Raw genomic sequence first — 16,770 nt, 5'->3', positions numbered from 1 at the left:
GATGTGACTCAAATAAAATAAAAAAATGATCTAAAGTCAAAAATGAAATGTTATTTACGGACCTCTTTATAAAATTAAAAAGTCAAATTTTATTTTGTTAAAAGGCTCAAATCTTGAGTTCTTTTTTTCTTTGTTATTTTTTCTAAAAAGATGATAAAGTTTTTGTTAAAAAAAAACCAAACAAATAATAAAGATAAAATTATGTTCACTTGCATATCAGTAGCAACCAAAAAATAATAATGATAAGGGTAAATTAAATAAAACCCTAATATTTGCTTAAAATATGAATTGCTCTCTATAGTTCTGGAAATTATAAATATTTATTTTATTTAACAGAATTAACAGCAAAAATAAAATTTTTAACTACTCTTCTATGCAATAATAAAATTATCATGATTGTTAATTGAAATAAATTTATGACATAATTAAAAACTGTTAATTAATTTAATGATTTATTAATAAAAATTTATTATTATGTAATAATTAGAAATTTAAAGAGTAAAATATAATTTCTAGATGTAGATGATTCGTATTAGGGGTGGCCATTTGTCGGGCCAAGTCGACACTATATAATAAGGGGCTTTGTATTTGTCTCAGTCCCGGCCCGACCCTAACATCGGGTCTTTATTTTTGCCCAAGCCCAACTCAAAAATTAATTATAAATCTCAAACCCAACTATCGGACTATATGTTAAAAAAATTAAAATATTTATAATTAAATTTAATCATACATTATATTTCTGAAATAAATATACTAACATCATTAAAAATTGAAAGATTTTGTGTATAAATTAAAAGATTTTTTAAATAAATTTAATCAAATATCACTATAAATGTGAGTTTTAATAAAATCAACAAACATAAAGTTTAGGTCTCAAAAAATCTATATAATAAGGGAGAAGAGTTTTTGAATTTGTGTGAAAATGTATCAGAGATAAATTTCAATTTAACGGCTGAGATGATTCTTAAGCTTATATCGATGGTTCAGATTGGTTCAAATGAATGATGATTGATTCATTCACGCATGCACGTCTGACCCACGCACGTCTAACCACATCCTCCCCACCTTCCCTCTCTCTATCTCTCTCTCTTTCACTCTCTGTTCTTCTTCGACAGAAGCAAAAAACCCCGCCCTCTTCGCTACCGACGCTCCTCCTTCGTCACACTCCTCTTCATCAACCGTTTGATTTCAATTCTCTTCATCGACCCCCACCCTCTTCGCTACCGACGCTCCTCCTCCTCTTCCTCATTCGTCACGCTCCTCTTCATCGCAAGGTAAGATTCTCTTACAACCCAAAACAATTTCAGTATAGTTTTGTGGCTTTAATCATATATCCAGAAGAGTTGGGGCTTTGATCATATAACAGAGTACTCATTTTGATTTTGATTTTTGTTTTTTCTAAACCTTAAATTGATTTGTTAATTAGGGTATTTTAGGTATTTGGATTGCTCTAAATCAAGTTTGTAAGATTTGGTTTAGTAATATGTGTTTGTTTCCCTTTTTTTTTTCCACTTTTGAGTTTTTGATCCGATTGTGCTTCGATTGGCTCACCAAGTTCGCTCCTCTGTTTGCTCCTCTCCTCTCTCCCTCTCTCTCAAACCCTAGATTTACGCTCAGCCACCAGAAATCATTCTCCGAAAAATACCATTTCGATTTTGGGTTCAATTCCATTTTGGGTTTCGATTAGTTTGTAATTGTGTTTATGTATAGTTGATGTGTTTCAAATTATGTTGATTTGTTTGTACCCAATTGTGTTTGTTATTGCCAGAAAAAAGATAATTTTTATTGGGTTTTGAGTTTTAAGACTTAATAGGAGTAGTTTTGTTGGTGGGTTGGCTGAGACAATTCTCTTAATAAAATGTCAAGTGTGTGCAGATTAAGCTCAATTTCTTTGATCCTGCCTGCTGAATGCTCTGCTCAGAGTAATCAGTGCTGTTATGACGTCTGGTTTTTATGTATCTAATTTTCTGTATTTTGACACAATTATGGGGCCGTCTTTGGTCACTAACTCTTCCGCCCCAATTGTTTTCGGGTAAGCTGTTATGACTTCTGAAGGTTGTCTGTGTCAATGTGGGACATAAAATAACTATTAGATGGAGAGAGTAGATGGTCAAAAGAGTGAAATAAAAAGCCTTCGTGATAGACTAATATGTGGTTTCCATAATTAGCAGCCTTTTTTTATTATTATTTTAGTTTACAGAACAACCATAATCAAATGTGACATTGGTTATTTCAACATGATTTCACCAATCTTCTAATTGAAAAAAAATCAGTTAACTTAGGGTTCATTTGGGAATTGGCTTTTTTAGTGGCTTTTTGTCTAAAACTTCGTGGCCTTATGTTCTACGACAAAAAATCAGTGGTGTTCATTCTCTTAGTAGATTCTACATTGGTAAATGGAGAAGAGGAAGAGGAAGAGGAAGAGGATTATAAATGGGATGAGGACCAAAATTTCTAATGGTAACTGTAAAAAGAAGAATGAAGGTCAACTGAAGGAGGATTAGAGAAGTAATGATCTTAGCAGAATGTATCTTATATTATATGTTATATCTGCAATGGCTTGGCAACATATCAGGATTGAGGAGTTGAGTGTACATTTCAAAACTTCTGTCCTCTTTTTTCTATTGTCATTGTTTTGTCCCCATATCAATGTTCATCTTTAGTTTTGTTGGGTGGGTTTTGAACATTTGATTGGCTGTTTTGGAATTTGTGAACAGGTGTAGCACCAATCACTCTGGGGACTTAATTATGCCAGATAAAGCAATTGATGGGATTTTTGGGTTTGGTCGACAGGTTCTGTCTGTCATATCACAGTTGTCATCCTGAGGGATTACTCCCAAGGTTTTCTCCCACTGCTTGAAAGAAGATGGCAACAGTGGCGGATTATTAGTTCTTGATGAGAGAGAGCCAAAGCCACACCAAATTTGAACAACACAGGCCTGATATCTCTATTCTCTTTCACCATCCTAATTGAAAAGCTCTAATCTAGACACATAGATACAGATATATACACATATATGAAGATCATGGGTCCTCTTCTTCCATCTACACGCCTAAATTCAGAAAAAATCAAACGACCCATTTGAAAAAAATAATTTATAAGCAAAACCCAATTCAGATTTTGGCGATTTATGACTCACCATCGGAGATAAAGATCGTATATGCATCGAGAAATAAAGCAAATGAGTTTGGAGACGATTTGGTGTTGTTGTGGGTCTTTTTGCAAACTCAAGTTTTTGTGACTTTCATGAGTTTGAGATTTTGTCTTTCTTTTGAGAGTTTGAGACAGTTGTGTATGAAAACCCATAATTTAATTGAGTAAAGTCTTATGACGACTGGCCATTGATTTTTTGCCTTAAGTCATGTTGAATGTAATAAGCACATCTATATAATAAGGGAAGATGGTTTTTGAAAATCTATACAAATGTCTGAGAGATACATTTAATTTGGACGGCTGAGATGTCTAAAATGTTTAGATCAATGGTTTAGATCAATGGGTGGTTCCCGCCCAACACATTTCATTTGATTTGCCTATACCTATCCTCTATCTCCCCCATACCCTCTATCTACCATCTGTCTTCCCATACCCTCTACCTTCCCTCTCTATCTCCCTCTCTGTCTCCCTCTCTGTCTACCGTCTGTCTCCCTATTCCTACTCTGCACTGACTCTCCCCTCAGTATCTACCTTCCCTCTCTATCTCCCTTTCTTGCTCTGTTTTTGGGTTTATCTTATTGTATTGGGTTTGGATTTTGAGTTATACGGGTGATATTGAGCCAACTGGTATATACGGGTGAGTTATAGATATATGGAAAAGAAATTATGCTCAGACTTTAACCAATTCTACAGGTCAGCATTGGTGATTTGTCTGCTCTGCCCATTTTGAGTTTAAATTCATTGAAGTTGATGTTGAGTACCTTCTGGGAAAACACTTATTCCCTTTTTGTATTTAATGTATTTCCTTTGTTTAAACCTGATGATACTTCTTCTCTTTGCTGGACTTCTGCATTTGTAAACCATTATAGCCCTTATTGACCTGGTAGTAATTGATTTACAGGTTTGCCACTCTCAAGGAGCCAATCAGATTCAGCAAGGACGAGTCCTATTGGTGATCCAATAGAGGACAAAGTGGTATAAATTAAGTTTATTACTAAGTCGTTGTAATGATGGTCGACAGCTGACTAAAATCTATGCAGGATGTCTGTTCAGTACTGAGATCTGTACTACAATATTATTACATTACTTTGATCTATTTTATGTCTGTGGATGGCATGCAGATAGTGTCTGAGCTGAGAAATGCTTCAAATAGAAGATCAAATGGAACACCCATAGACCATGAAATGTCGAAAGAAGTTGAGTCCAAGCATAATCCTCCCAGTGTGGTCGCCAAGTTGATGGGGCTTGATACCCTTCCATGGCAACAGTCTGATTCTGCTGCGCAAAGAAGTCATTCAAGAGACTATGCACGAAGTCATTCAGGTATTCCTTTGGCTTATTGGCAGCAAGAACATGGATTGGACATGCAAATGCAATGTGAGATCCATCAGTGTCCAGAGCATAATGAGTATAAGGATGTTTATGAAATATGACAGCAATCACAGAAAGGAAGTTATGTAAGAGATAAATCACCACAGAAAAGAAGGTATAATGAGAATACAAATGAGAAAAATATGGCCTTAGTTCGTCAGAAGTTCATCGAAGAAAAACGCCTAGCCACAGATGAAAAACTTCGCCAATCCAAACAATTCCAAGATGTGTTGGAAGTTTTAATTTCTAACAAAGATTTATTCGTTAAGTTTCTGCAAGAACCAAATTCCCTGTTCTCTTAGCATCTGTATGATTTGCAGCATGTTTCCCCACCTCCCGAGACTAAGCGCATCACTGTTCTTAGACCTTCAAATGATATATATATTTAGTTATAGGGATTATATCAGACAAATCTATAGTATTTATATCAGACAAATTTTGCACAGACCAATATATGGAAAAGTATTTTTAACTGCTTAGTTCAATAGAGTTATTGAAAACATGACTTTAACCAATTCAGTATTATTATTTAGTGTTGAAAACATGACTTCAGTATTCTCTCATTTTTATCTTAATTGAAAACATGGCTTTAGTATTCTCTCATTGATTCGGGTAATTGTTCTTCTTCTTGAATTTTTTTTTTCCTCTCTCAGCTTTTGCCTTCATCAGAGCTTCTGTGGATCACTCTGACCACTTTCACCGTTGTTCACTCCGGCTGTGACATCACTTCGGCTGCTCGGCTATTCACTTCGGCTACTCGACATCTTGCTCGGCTGCTCGGTTAGTTTATTACTTTGGTTCTTATTTTTTTTTTGCTTAATTTTTTTTTCTGCTCGGCTGCTCAATGCTTTGGTAACATTTGGCTACTCGACATCACTCTTTTTCCTCTCTCAGCTTTTGTTATTTCTTTTGTTATTGCTTTGCTTTGATATTGAGCCAACTGATATATACGGGTGAATTTTGTTCTTTTGTTATTGAGCCAACTGCTCTGTTTTGTTAAAGAAAACAGTTGCTTTGTTAAAGAAAATAGTTGCTTTGCTAACAAAGTGACTATACCATGGTTGCTATGGTTTAGACTATATCATGGCTGCTTTGTTAAAGAAAATAATTGCTTTGTTAAAGAAAAAATAATTGATATTGAGCCAACTGCTTTGTTTTTTATCTCTTTTGTTGCTCTGTTAAAGAAATAACAAAAGAAAAAAACTGTTTTTTTCTTTTGTTAAAGAGTAGTTGCAAAGGCTATGTTTTTTATCACCAAAATCAGTTGGCTCAATTTTTTATCACCAAAATCAGTTGGCTCAATTTTTTATCACTAAAATCACCAAAAATTCTGCTCAATGTTTTTATTACTGTTTTTTATTCTATTTTTTATCACCAAAATCACCAAAAATTCTACTCAAAAATTCTGCACAATGTTTTTTATTCTGTAATTAAAAATTTTGTTTTTTATTACTGTCAACTGTTTAAATTAGTGATGAGAGACAAAAATTCTGCTCAATGTGTTTACTGTTATGAGAGACAATTTTTATGTTTTTCCAAAAATTCTACGCAATATGTTTTTCCAATAATATATATGGATGTGAGCATGAATTTAGATGTTATGAAAGACAATTTTTATCATTAGATGAATATTCAATTAAGTGAATTTTTATCATTTCATGCTCACATTCAATTTTTATCATTTCATGAATTTTTATCATTAATTGAATAGTTGGTCCAGATGATGATATGTGAGCATGCATATATATATTATAAGAGACAAAAATTCTGCTCAATGTGTTTACTGTCAAGATATTTGTCTAGGTATATAATTTATTTGGTGTCTGACATACACCAAAACAATATATAATCTTTATTTGGCTCAAACTCAACATCACACTAGCCACTCCTGAACTAGATGAATCTCTCACTATCTCAAATGTTGCGTGAGGAAACCTGCCATCTTCGCCTACTAGGGTCAATTATAGTCCCTCTTTTGCCTTCTCTTTGTGGCAGCAACCCCCATGATATAGTCACTTCGACTGCTCTATTTTTTATCACCAAAATCAGTTATTGCTTTGCTATGTTTTTTACCAATTTTTGTCTCTCCTCCTTTCTCTCAGTGTGTTGGGCCCATGCTATAGATTTTTTGAGTTCCTGCTATCGGATATTAACTGCATTTTCAGTGTGTTGGCTCTGTGCTTATGGTTATTTACTTCCAATATTCAGCCATTAATTTGGTTTTTTCAGAGTCATAGCAACTCCCTTTTTCCAGAGTCATGTTAATAATTTTTAAGTGGGTGTGAAGTCTATGTCCATGCAGTGTTGTTAGTGAGTTGCTATAGTAAGAAAAATAAAATTGTTTTCTCCATTTTAGCTCCAAAAACTCACAAACATTATATAGTTCTTTACCTCTATAATTGATTATTCTTTTTAGGGGTCCAGATGATGATATGGACAATTTTTTTTTAATTAATTTCAAACTCCAAATCCAACATCTTAAGTAATAGATTCTAATAAATTTGTAAGCTTTTTAAGTGTACACATATAAATATATAGAAATTCCTATTTATTAGGTTAATAACATCTAAATTTCCTCTCATCTAAATCAGAATTTTTTTATCACCAATGTTCCTATTTATTATGTTAACAACTCCCTTTTTTGTGTTTATGTGTTTATAATTTATTATGTTTTCGTATAATTTATTATGTGTTCGTATTTTGGTTTGTTTGTTTGTTTGCACTATCACAAATGTTCGCAACTTTTTAGACTTAATAAGCTTTTGTTTGTTTGTTTGTGTAGAAATTCAGTATTTAAAATTTTGATTTTTCTATGTTTGTTATTTAAAATGAAATTCAGTGCTCTTAAAAAAATAATATAAAATGAGTGTCTTGGATTTTTTTGTCTTATCAACTTCAATTGTTTTTAGACTGACTTAGACTTAAATAGTTTGGAATTTTTCCTGTTTCACTTTTTCAAGTCCTCTGTCAACTGAATATGCTTCATTTTAGTAGTCATCTTGGGCATGTAATTGATCATATATATGTATATGCATATCTTAGCTTGGTGGTGGGTTGCTAGGTTAGGAGGCTTTTTTTCCATAATTTTAGCTTGCTAGATTTGTATTAAGGTTCTGCCTCAAGGTTGAGGCCTCACCCGTTGGTCATGTAATGAAATCTCAGGGGGTGTTTGGGAAGAAAAAAAATAGCCAAATTTAGGCTAAAAATCACAAAAAGACAAAATAGGTTAAAATAGCTAATAAGACAAAATATCACATCAAACCCATAATCATTTCACTTTTTCTCTCACAAACATCACATCCAACCACAAAAAAATCCAATCATCTTCCCAAACACAAAAATTTTAGCCTACTTAAAATAGCCAAAAACTAAAATAGCCTACTAAAATAGTAACTTCCCAAACGAGGCCTCAATGGATAAGCATTCGATTTCACATTTAATTCACTACACTTTCACAAATCATGCCTCTCTTTCTAGATAGCACACCACCAAGTTCCACATGGATTGGATTCTGAATTTCAGACATCACCTGGCAAGATATATAGATCAATTTCCATCACACATGGACATGTGCATGAACACTTCAAAAATGCCACAAATATACCAGAGATTCCATGTGATAGTTATCCCCACGTAGAAAATAGAACTGACGCCATTATTAAATGTGCAGTTGGACTTTGACAGATTAATACTGTGAATGATTCCATTTTTCCTACAAAATTATTAAAATTATAAGTTCCTTTTTTCATATTATGAAAGTCTTAATATATGTACAAAATAATACCTATTTGTATCAATAGATGCATGTTAAACAAATTATGTGTGTGTGGTTCAAAGTAACATTCTAATAAATGACATATCTTTAGGGAACGAAACTCTTTAACCGATCAATTTCATTAGTAAATACCAATCCCATTAGGCATAAGCTAAGTCATAATCAAGAGACAAAAGCAATTGGCTGATGACTCCATAATGTTTCCCCTTTCTATGATCACACTCTACCTCCAGATGATATTTTTATATTTTGGACCCAAAACTACCAGTTCTTTAATATAAATTTAGCTCATGATAGTATCCAATGCTAAAATGGAGGGGAAAAAAAAAACATCCACTCAAAACCATCCTAGGTCTCATAGCTAGCTATATTCAAGGAGATGCTTGAAATACAAGTAGCCAAAATTGGAAAGAATAAGCCTTCTTGATCAGCTTTATATGTTTAGTGCACATAGAATTGGAACAACAAAAGACTCCAAATAAGCAATTAGAACCTGTTGTGTGCTCATTGTAATAGTGTTGACTAAAATTTGTGACAATTTACACATAAATCTTTGCAATCTGTGTGCTAAGTCTGAAGAAGCTCATTGGTACTTGGTAGGTCTTATTTTATATTTTTCAAATATGAAATCTTTCTCTCACATATAGTAATTTTGGAGAGTAAAATTGATTATACAAATAAGAAAATTGCAAAGATCTTTAGTGCTCCTCTCTATTTGATTTTACACATAGATCTTTGCAATCTGTGTGTTGAGTCTTAAGAAGCTCATGGTATTTGATAGGTCTTATTTTAAATTTTTTTAATATGAAATCTCTCTCACATATAGTAATATTGGGGAGTAAAATTGATTATACAAATAAGAAAATTGGCTAAATCTTTAGTGCTCCTCTCTCTATTTGATTTATTTATTTTTAATCAGCTGTTGTTCATAGAAAATTGGCTAAACCATTAAAGGTATCCTACTTCTTTAATATGTTGCTTGGCTTCCATTGGGAATTAAATTGTTCAATTTGCTTTTAGTTTACGATTTTTTTTTAATTTAATATTATCATTTGTAAATGTTTTGCAATAATAGATTAATCTACAATAATAGATAGATATATAATACTTCATCTTAAAATGTAATTTATCCAGTTTAATGTAATTTATCATCTGGATCAAAATTTTTTATATGCCTTTTATATATTTGATATGCCTTCCATTGGGAATTAAGTTGTTCAATTTACTTTTAGATATACAAATTTTTTTTTACTGCCTTTTATATTTTTGATATGCAATATAACTTTAAATCTTATATGTTTGTTTTTTAATTTGCATTAAGATTAGGAGGAGTTATTTTATTTGAGTTTTGTAGAGCGTGTAATACAAGCAAAATTGTTATAAGTTCTTTAAGAATAAAAATATTTCAATATATTTTTTCAGTATCTTTATAAAAAAAATGACACAAATTTTATAAATTTCAACATAATACGTATAAATTATAACTGCATTTTAATCTTAAAATTATTTACACCGTGTCTTTAGGCACGGACCTACGCTAGGTTTGCTTTTATGGATCCAAACATCGTCTATAGCCCCCTTGACCGACCGCATATGCCCATTTAGAGAAAACTCGACTTTTTTTTATTGACTTTTTTGACTATCTGTTCAAATTTTTTGACTTCTTGAGATGGCTGAGATACCTAACCAACATCTAACTGCTGAGATTAAATGATGGTTCCCGCCCAACTGATTTCAAATTTTAAACTCCCTCTCTGTACCCATTTCTCTCTCACCTTTTGCCTCTCATTTCTCTCTATCCCCATTTCTTTCTCTGCTTTCATTAGAGCTCACTCCGACTGTCATTCAATCCGACAGCAGCTCTGTTGCAACATCACTCCAACCATTTCGGCAGCTCAGCAGCTCAGGTTGCAACATCACTCAAGTGGATTTGGTGTTATTTTTGTTTGGGCTTTGATAATTACTCAGCTGGGCTTGATGATTTGGTTTTATCATATATTTTGTGGCTTTGATTATATATTTTGTGTAGTTATTTGGGAGAGGTACCAAACTAAAGAGTAACAGACTAACAAAGGCCAAATCTATATATTCAAATTGTTTTGATATATTATTATTTTTTTCAGTAGGAATGCAACGAAATATGTGGAAGACAGAGCCCGTAAAGGACTGAGTGGCCACTTCTTTCCACCGACAAATCGTTTAGGCTGTTAATGGTATTTATTTATTATTTATTTTTAAGTATCAAAATACATCTCAGATTGTTTATTTTAATTTTTTTTTAAAATTTTTGTATAAATTCTGTAATTATTTAAGAAAAAAACAAAGAAAAAATTTGATGGCACATCTCATTTGCTTTGACCGTACATGTTTTATGAATATTTTATTTACTATTAACTATTTCAAATAGTATCTATATAATAAGGCAAGAGGTTTTTTGAAAATGTGTTAAAATGTATGAGAGATACATTTTGAATCATGGGTTTAGATCCATTCTAATAAATATCAATGGTGGAGATGTGTTTGATTCCCGCCGAAATGCTCTCTTCTCTTTCTCCCCCACGTTTGCCTAAACATATCTCTTCAACTCCCTCTCTATACGTTTCTCTCTTCAAAATAAAATAAAAAACCTGATCTCCTGTTATTACCTTTACCCTTCTTCATCCTTCACCAAACACCACCACTGATCCGCTGCCGCCGCTCACCACCACCGCCGTTGCTTATCATCATCGTCGCCATTGATCCAACTCCGCGACTGTCCCACCGTCCCTCTCTATCTCTCTCCCACTCTCTGTTCTTCTGCTTTAACAGAACGATCTCACCCACCCTCTTTCTCCTCAACGAAAGGCGAAAAAGAGAGCAACAGCAGCAGAGGCCCAAGTGACCGATGAAAGTTGAATCGGAAGCTAATCCGATGGCCACACCATCTGAGAAAAGTCTGGTCCCAATCCCAGACGAGAAGCTCTCTCTCTCCAAAACCCTTGCCATACCTGAAAGTAAAACACCTCTCTTCTCTCTCTCTTTCTCTATCATATTATATAAAATAGTGGAGTCAATCTAAAGGAGGAGCAATCTTGCCCACCAACTGTTCGATAAAAATGATGTGAGACAGAGGTGCTAAATTTAGACTTCATTAATGCTCCAATCGATTTGTACTACAAACCCAGATTAGTACTACACAAGAATAGTACACATTAACCCTTATTTCCATGTTGGTAAGGTTTTCTTGATTCAACACCTATAAATATGGTAATTTGGTGATTTGTTTGAAATACCCAATTGAGGGTTTATTGGGTTTTGTGAGCAAATGCAGAGGAAGTCAATAACCAATCTGGTGATTTGGCTGATTTGTGGAGTTCTGGGGGTCAGCATTTCTGGGTTTTGGCAAAGATTTATTTGTTGATACATACATTTGAAGAATTCAGACTTCAATTTTGAGACTTTGTGAGCTTTTCATACTCTCAGACCTTCCTATGCTAAGGAAAAGAACTATCCAGGTGAGATCACTCATGTTTACTAGCTTGCTTCCTTTTAAAGTTTTTAATTTTTATTTTAGTCAATTGGGAGGAGAATATTTACAAAATATATTAGAAAATTACATTAAATAGAATAAGTAATTATGTAAGAAAGTCCAATTATATATACCTGCAACGAAAATGCTAATATGCACACTCCTATCATAAGAAATTTATGAATTTTTTTGGGTAAAAGTTATGAATGGGGAATTTATGGTGTGCACCTAAAGTGAAAGTTCTAAACCATTGTGATTATGTTGATTAGTTATGAACGATGTGGTGAAAATGTTACGAACCATTTGTAGTGACAAATCATTTTGGTGAGAAAAGTTACATGTTAAGGTATTTGTTACGGAATATTGTGGTTATGTTAAGTTTGTTGTGGTAATACAGTATGCCATTTTTAGAATATGCACCACAACTCCCTACCCGCAAACTCAACATCACAGCCACTATATTAATATATGAAATTGTGGTTAAGTTTGTTGTGGGAATACAGTATGCCATTTTTAGAATTTGCACCACAACTCCCTACCCGCAAACTCAACATCACAGCCACTATATTAATATATGAAAGAGTTTAAAGGGAAAAAATAACATCTAAAGAAAAACCTAATATGAAATAAATAATTAGTCTCTACTTTGACTATAAATTGACACTAACCTCTCTTAATATATGAAAAGAGTCCATAAAGGGAAGAATAACAATTAAAGAAAAAGCTAATATGAAAGAAATAATCAGTCTTTACTTTTACAAGAATTGACCTTGACCTCTCAATTAAGGTAAGTGACCCTAGCCTATTAAGCACGGACACGGATACAGACACTGGCATGGAACACGATGATTTTAAAAAAATGGGGACATGGACATGGCAAAGGACATGGCAATTTTTTTTTTATATTTATATATATATATATATATATATATTTATTTACGATTGAGATTAATTTTATGTTACCAAACATCAAAATTCATAAAAACTACCATTAATTCAATATATATACATGTCTATGTAATAAGAGTTGTTTTGGGAGTTGTTTAATGGAGTTGTTTTCAATTTTTGCTGATGTTGTGTGCTGTTTTGCTGGGGCTTTTGCTCTGGTTTTTGTTTTTTTTTTTGCTCTGTTCTGTTTGATTATGCTGCTGCTGGTTTTATGAAAAAGCTGCATGTTCAACTTTCAATTGGCCATTGATGGTTTAATTTAATTATGGCTATAGTCTTAAATGTTTCAAATGTTACAGCTTTTTGTTAAAGAATCTCTGGTATGGTTTAGATGGTCCAAATTGGCAAGAAATTATGTGTCTTTTTATCTAACACTGAACACGCAATGAGACGAGCTTAATTTACAAATACACTAGAACTGATGACATTGTGTGCAGCTGAGATTGCTTGATTGAGATGTGCAATTTGAACATGGGTTCTATTCTATTGCAGGTGCTTATCTTGCAAGATAGTGTAGAAGAGAAGGATGATGAGATCTTAAGGTTGAAGCAGGAGTTGCAGCAGAGGAGCATAGTGGAAGAGGAGAAGACTGAGGTAGCTTCTGATAAGAAAGATGGTGACATCGACGGAGGGATGCTATGTCCTGAAGCAGAAACAGAGAGTTAGTAAACTTACTTATCCGAAAGGACTTCACCCCCCAACACCGCCGCGCCCCCCCCGGCGCTTTCGCTGTCTGTATATTGTACATTAATTTTGGTTTTTTATTTTTCTTGACTTAAATTTTCTATATCTTTTAATAGGCCAATAATTTTTGAGACTTAGGAATAAATTCTCAAAGCTGTTGTAACATGATGCATAGGCATGATTTTTGAATGGGATTGCCCCCTTTCCCAATCCTCCCATTAAATGATTGATTGTGGAGGCTGCAAAATGGGAATTGGGAAGTTCAGGACAACACTAGGGATGCCATTCTTCCTCTCACTAACCTGCTGGACCGCATTCCATTTTTTTTAGTGTGCATACGGGGATTGTGCTCATTATCAATTTAGGGTTTAGAGAATATGTGCCAGAATGAAACCCATACTTTGTTATCATATTGATGGGTAGGCAACCATAAATGTTTTCAAATTTTTGGAATTGGTTTTTGCAGGATCTGAAAATGATGGATGTTTTTGAACTTTTCATTGTTTTTGTTTTTGAAAACAAAGAAAATGAAAATACAGCCAAACAGGTTACTACAGTTCTCTTACAAGTTTATTGTGCATTTAAAAGTTATAGGATGTCCATTCAATAATTTTACCCTTTCTCAATATATTGTAGGGGACGAAAGAGTTGAATCCTAAGTTATTCTTTGTTTAGGCAGGCTGAATTAGATAGGATTAACATTCTTAAATTTATTAGCTTTAGAATTATCAATGCCTTTAGGATTGTAGGATTGCTTTTTTATTCTGGAAAAGTTTCTATTTGTTCTTATTTTCTTTTCTCTCATTCATTCTTATCTATTATTCAGGAAATTGCTAGACAATTATGTGTGGAACATCAATTGTTGTTCTAAAAAATGGTAACATGCCTAATCCATTTAAGATCACATGATGCATTTGGAACATAATTGATCCAGTATTTTTTTTATTATCTTGACTTGATTTTCGCAGGCATCATTTGATGATAACACCCAGTTCATGATAGCAATGTTAAGGTGAGTGTAGAAAATGTTGTTAATGTAGTCTTCTGACCTTGACTAATCGACAGTTGGGTTTTCTTGAGCTGTCCATTTCATTCTGTTCTGTGCCTCCAACGAAGTTGTTTTCAGTGATCAAGATAGTATTACCATTGTTCTCTTTGTTCTTTCCTTTTTTATTGCATTAGTTCCTATTTGAACTAAAGCCTCTCTAATTTCTGTGGTCTTGCCTCTTATTAGTTCTATCCTTATATGGGTTTAACTCTATTTTTACTATCATCAATCCTCTTTGTTACATTTGACATGTTTTAACAGATAGTAGCAATAATTCACCATTCAAATCAATCAAAATGGCACAGACCTTTTACTTCATTAAATCTTTCCCTACGGTTGCACTTTGCAATTATTGGATCTATTGCATCAATTAATTACTAGAAAGGAACAATGAATTCAAATGGCAGCACTCTGTGAAATGATTTTGTGAATCACATAAGACTTGGTTGTAACCTTAAACTCTTGAGGGAAAGGAAGACAATGGACTATGTGAAGCTAATGCATAAGAGTTACAACATGAATGACATCTTGCCAGATAGCAATGTACAGTACCCCTTGGAAGTTTGTGTTTTAGTTTTTGGGCACAAGCCAATGCTGCTTACTTTAGTATGCACATTTGTGATATTGCTTATCTGCTTCTGCAATATTTCTCAGACTCTTCTCTATGAAATTCAAATAAAAGTGTTGTAGGATTGCTTTTTTATTCTGGAAAAGTTTCTATTTGTTCTTATTTTCTTTTCTCTCATTCATTCGTATCTATTATTCAAGAAATTTCCAGACAATTATGTGTGGAACATCAATTGTTGTTCTCAAAAATGGTAACATGCCTAATCCATTTAAGATCACATGATGCATTTGGAACATAATTGATCCAGTATTTTTTTTATTATCTTGATTTGATTTTTGCAAGCATTATTTGATGATAACACCCGGTTCATGATAGCAATGTTAAGGTGAGTGTAGAAAATGTTGTTAATGTAATCTTCAGACCTTGACTAATTCAATTCGGGTTGTTTTATGATTTTAATCAGCCTCTTATTAGTTCTATCCTTATATGGGTTTAACTCCATTTTTTTTGAACCTATTTGTCCAAATTATTTTAACATATCTTCTCATATTTTTAACCTATCTGTCCACTTATTTTAATTAATAAATTTTTACTTATATGTTTAAATTATTTTAACTTATTTGTTTTCAAAATTGAAAAATGCGTACATCAATTTGGACAAATAGAGATACCTGAAACTTAAAAAAAAAACATTTGTGGGATTACATCTTTAACATGTCATAACTTTACACTTGGTAATCGATTTTGGACAAATTTTGTTTTGTTTTGTTGTTTTTGTTTTTAGATTTATGCATATGAAACTGCGGAAAGTGATTTTTGAGTATGTTTTGTTGTTTTACGTTGTTTATATAGTGTGGAACAAGTTTTATATTAAATTATTAGAATGTTATATAGTAATATTAATTTTAGAGAAATTGTTTATTTTTTACTATTGTATTAATAAAAGTTAATTTTATGTTATTTACAATTTATTGCTGCTTCTCTGTTAGATTTGTGATTTTAATTTGTTTAGTTAAGCAATATTGGTAATTGGTAAGTTGTGGTGAGTTCCATTTATTTAGGATTTATTTATTTACATCGTGCCTTCAGGCACGGGCATACGCTAGTATATATATATTTTGGTATACTATAATTAATTAATTAATAATTAATTTAATCGCGGGTTTGTCATGTTACGTCGGGCTAGATTAAAAGTATAAATTCCAAGCCCAACTCATTAATATATCAGGTTAAAAAAGTTGACCCAACCTGATCCTATAGATTTAACCTTCCCAAACTTTAAAAAAATAAACCTAAGCTGAACGGGTTAATGGATCAATATCCACCCCTAATTCATATTTTAAGTATATATGTAGGGATTTTTATTGATAAATCTCATTTAGAAGTGTTCTAACCCAAGAAATTTATGAACGAATTTTTTAACCCACTTAGTCCCATGTGTTTATACTTTTACTGCATAAAGTCTTTTTTCTTGATTTAAATTATTTTCTTAGACTCTTATGTTCTTATATTTAATATTGATATTTAATGCTAGGGGAGGAGAGAGAAGGGAAAGGACCAAGGCACACAAATTAAATAACATTGATATTATTATTTTATATTATTATATAATGTGAATATATTTTTAATTGACAACACATTAAAAATAATGTGAGCATTCTCTTTTATCTAATGAGAGAAGGGAAAGGACCAAGGCATAGAAAATTTCATATGC

At 32.7% G+C, this 16,770-nt stretch overlaps 1 long non-coding RNA gene across 8 annotated transcripts; it reads left to right on the top strand.

Annotated features, from left to right (window-relative positions):
* Positions 1–887: 887 nt before the first annotated feature.
* On the top strand, positions 888–15,191 carry LOC114262198 (uncharacterized). Of its 8 annotated transcripts, none has more exons than XR_014346734.1 (7): positions 888–1,274; positions 2,718–4,129; positions 4,276–4,477; positions 5,179–5,305; positions 13,249–13,417; positions 14,267–14,317; positions 14,409–15,191. It is a non-coding gene; the product is annotated as an uncharacterized LOC114262198 (long non-coding RNA). The 8 variants fall into 8 exon arrangements; XR_014346736.1 differs by lacking the exons at positions 14,267–14,317; positions 14,409–15,191 and adding exons at positions 10,424–10,513; positions 11,611–11,794 and having other exon boundaries at positions 13,249–13,760; XR_014346739.1 differs by lacking the exons at positions 14,267–14,317; positions 14,409–15,191 and adding an exon at positions 11,611–11,794 and having other exon boundaries at positions 2,718–2,937; positions 4,056–4,129; positions 13,249–13,605.
* Positions 15,192–16,770: the final 1,579 nt, after the last annotated feature.

Source organism: Camellia sinensis, chromosome 12, assembly GCF_055761805.1.
Source record: "Camellia sinensis isolate YWXY chromosome 12, ASM5576180v1, whole genome shotgun sequence".
NCBI lineage: Eukaryota > Viridiplantae > Streptophyta > Magnoliopsida > Ericales > Theaceae > Camellia > Camellia sinensis.
The sequence above is the reverse complement of the archived record's forward strand: the minus strand, read 5'-3'. Positions and strand labels throughout refer to the sequence as shown.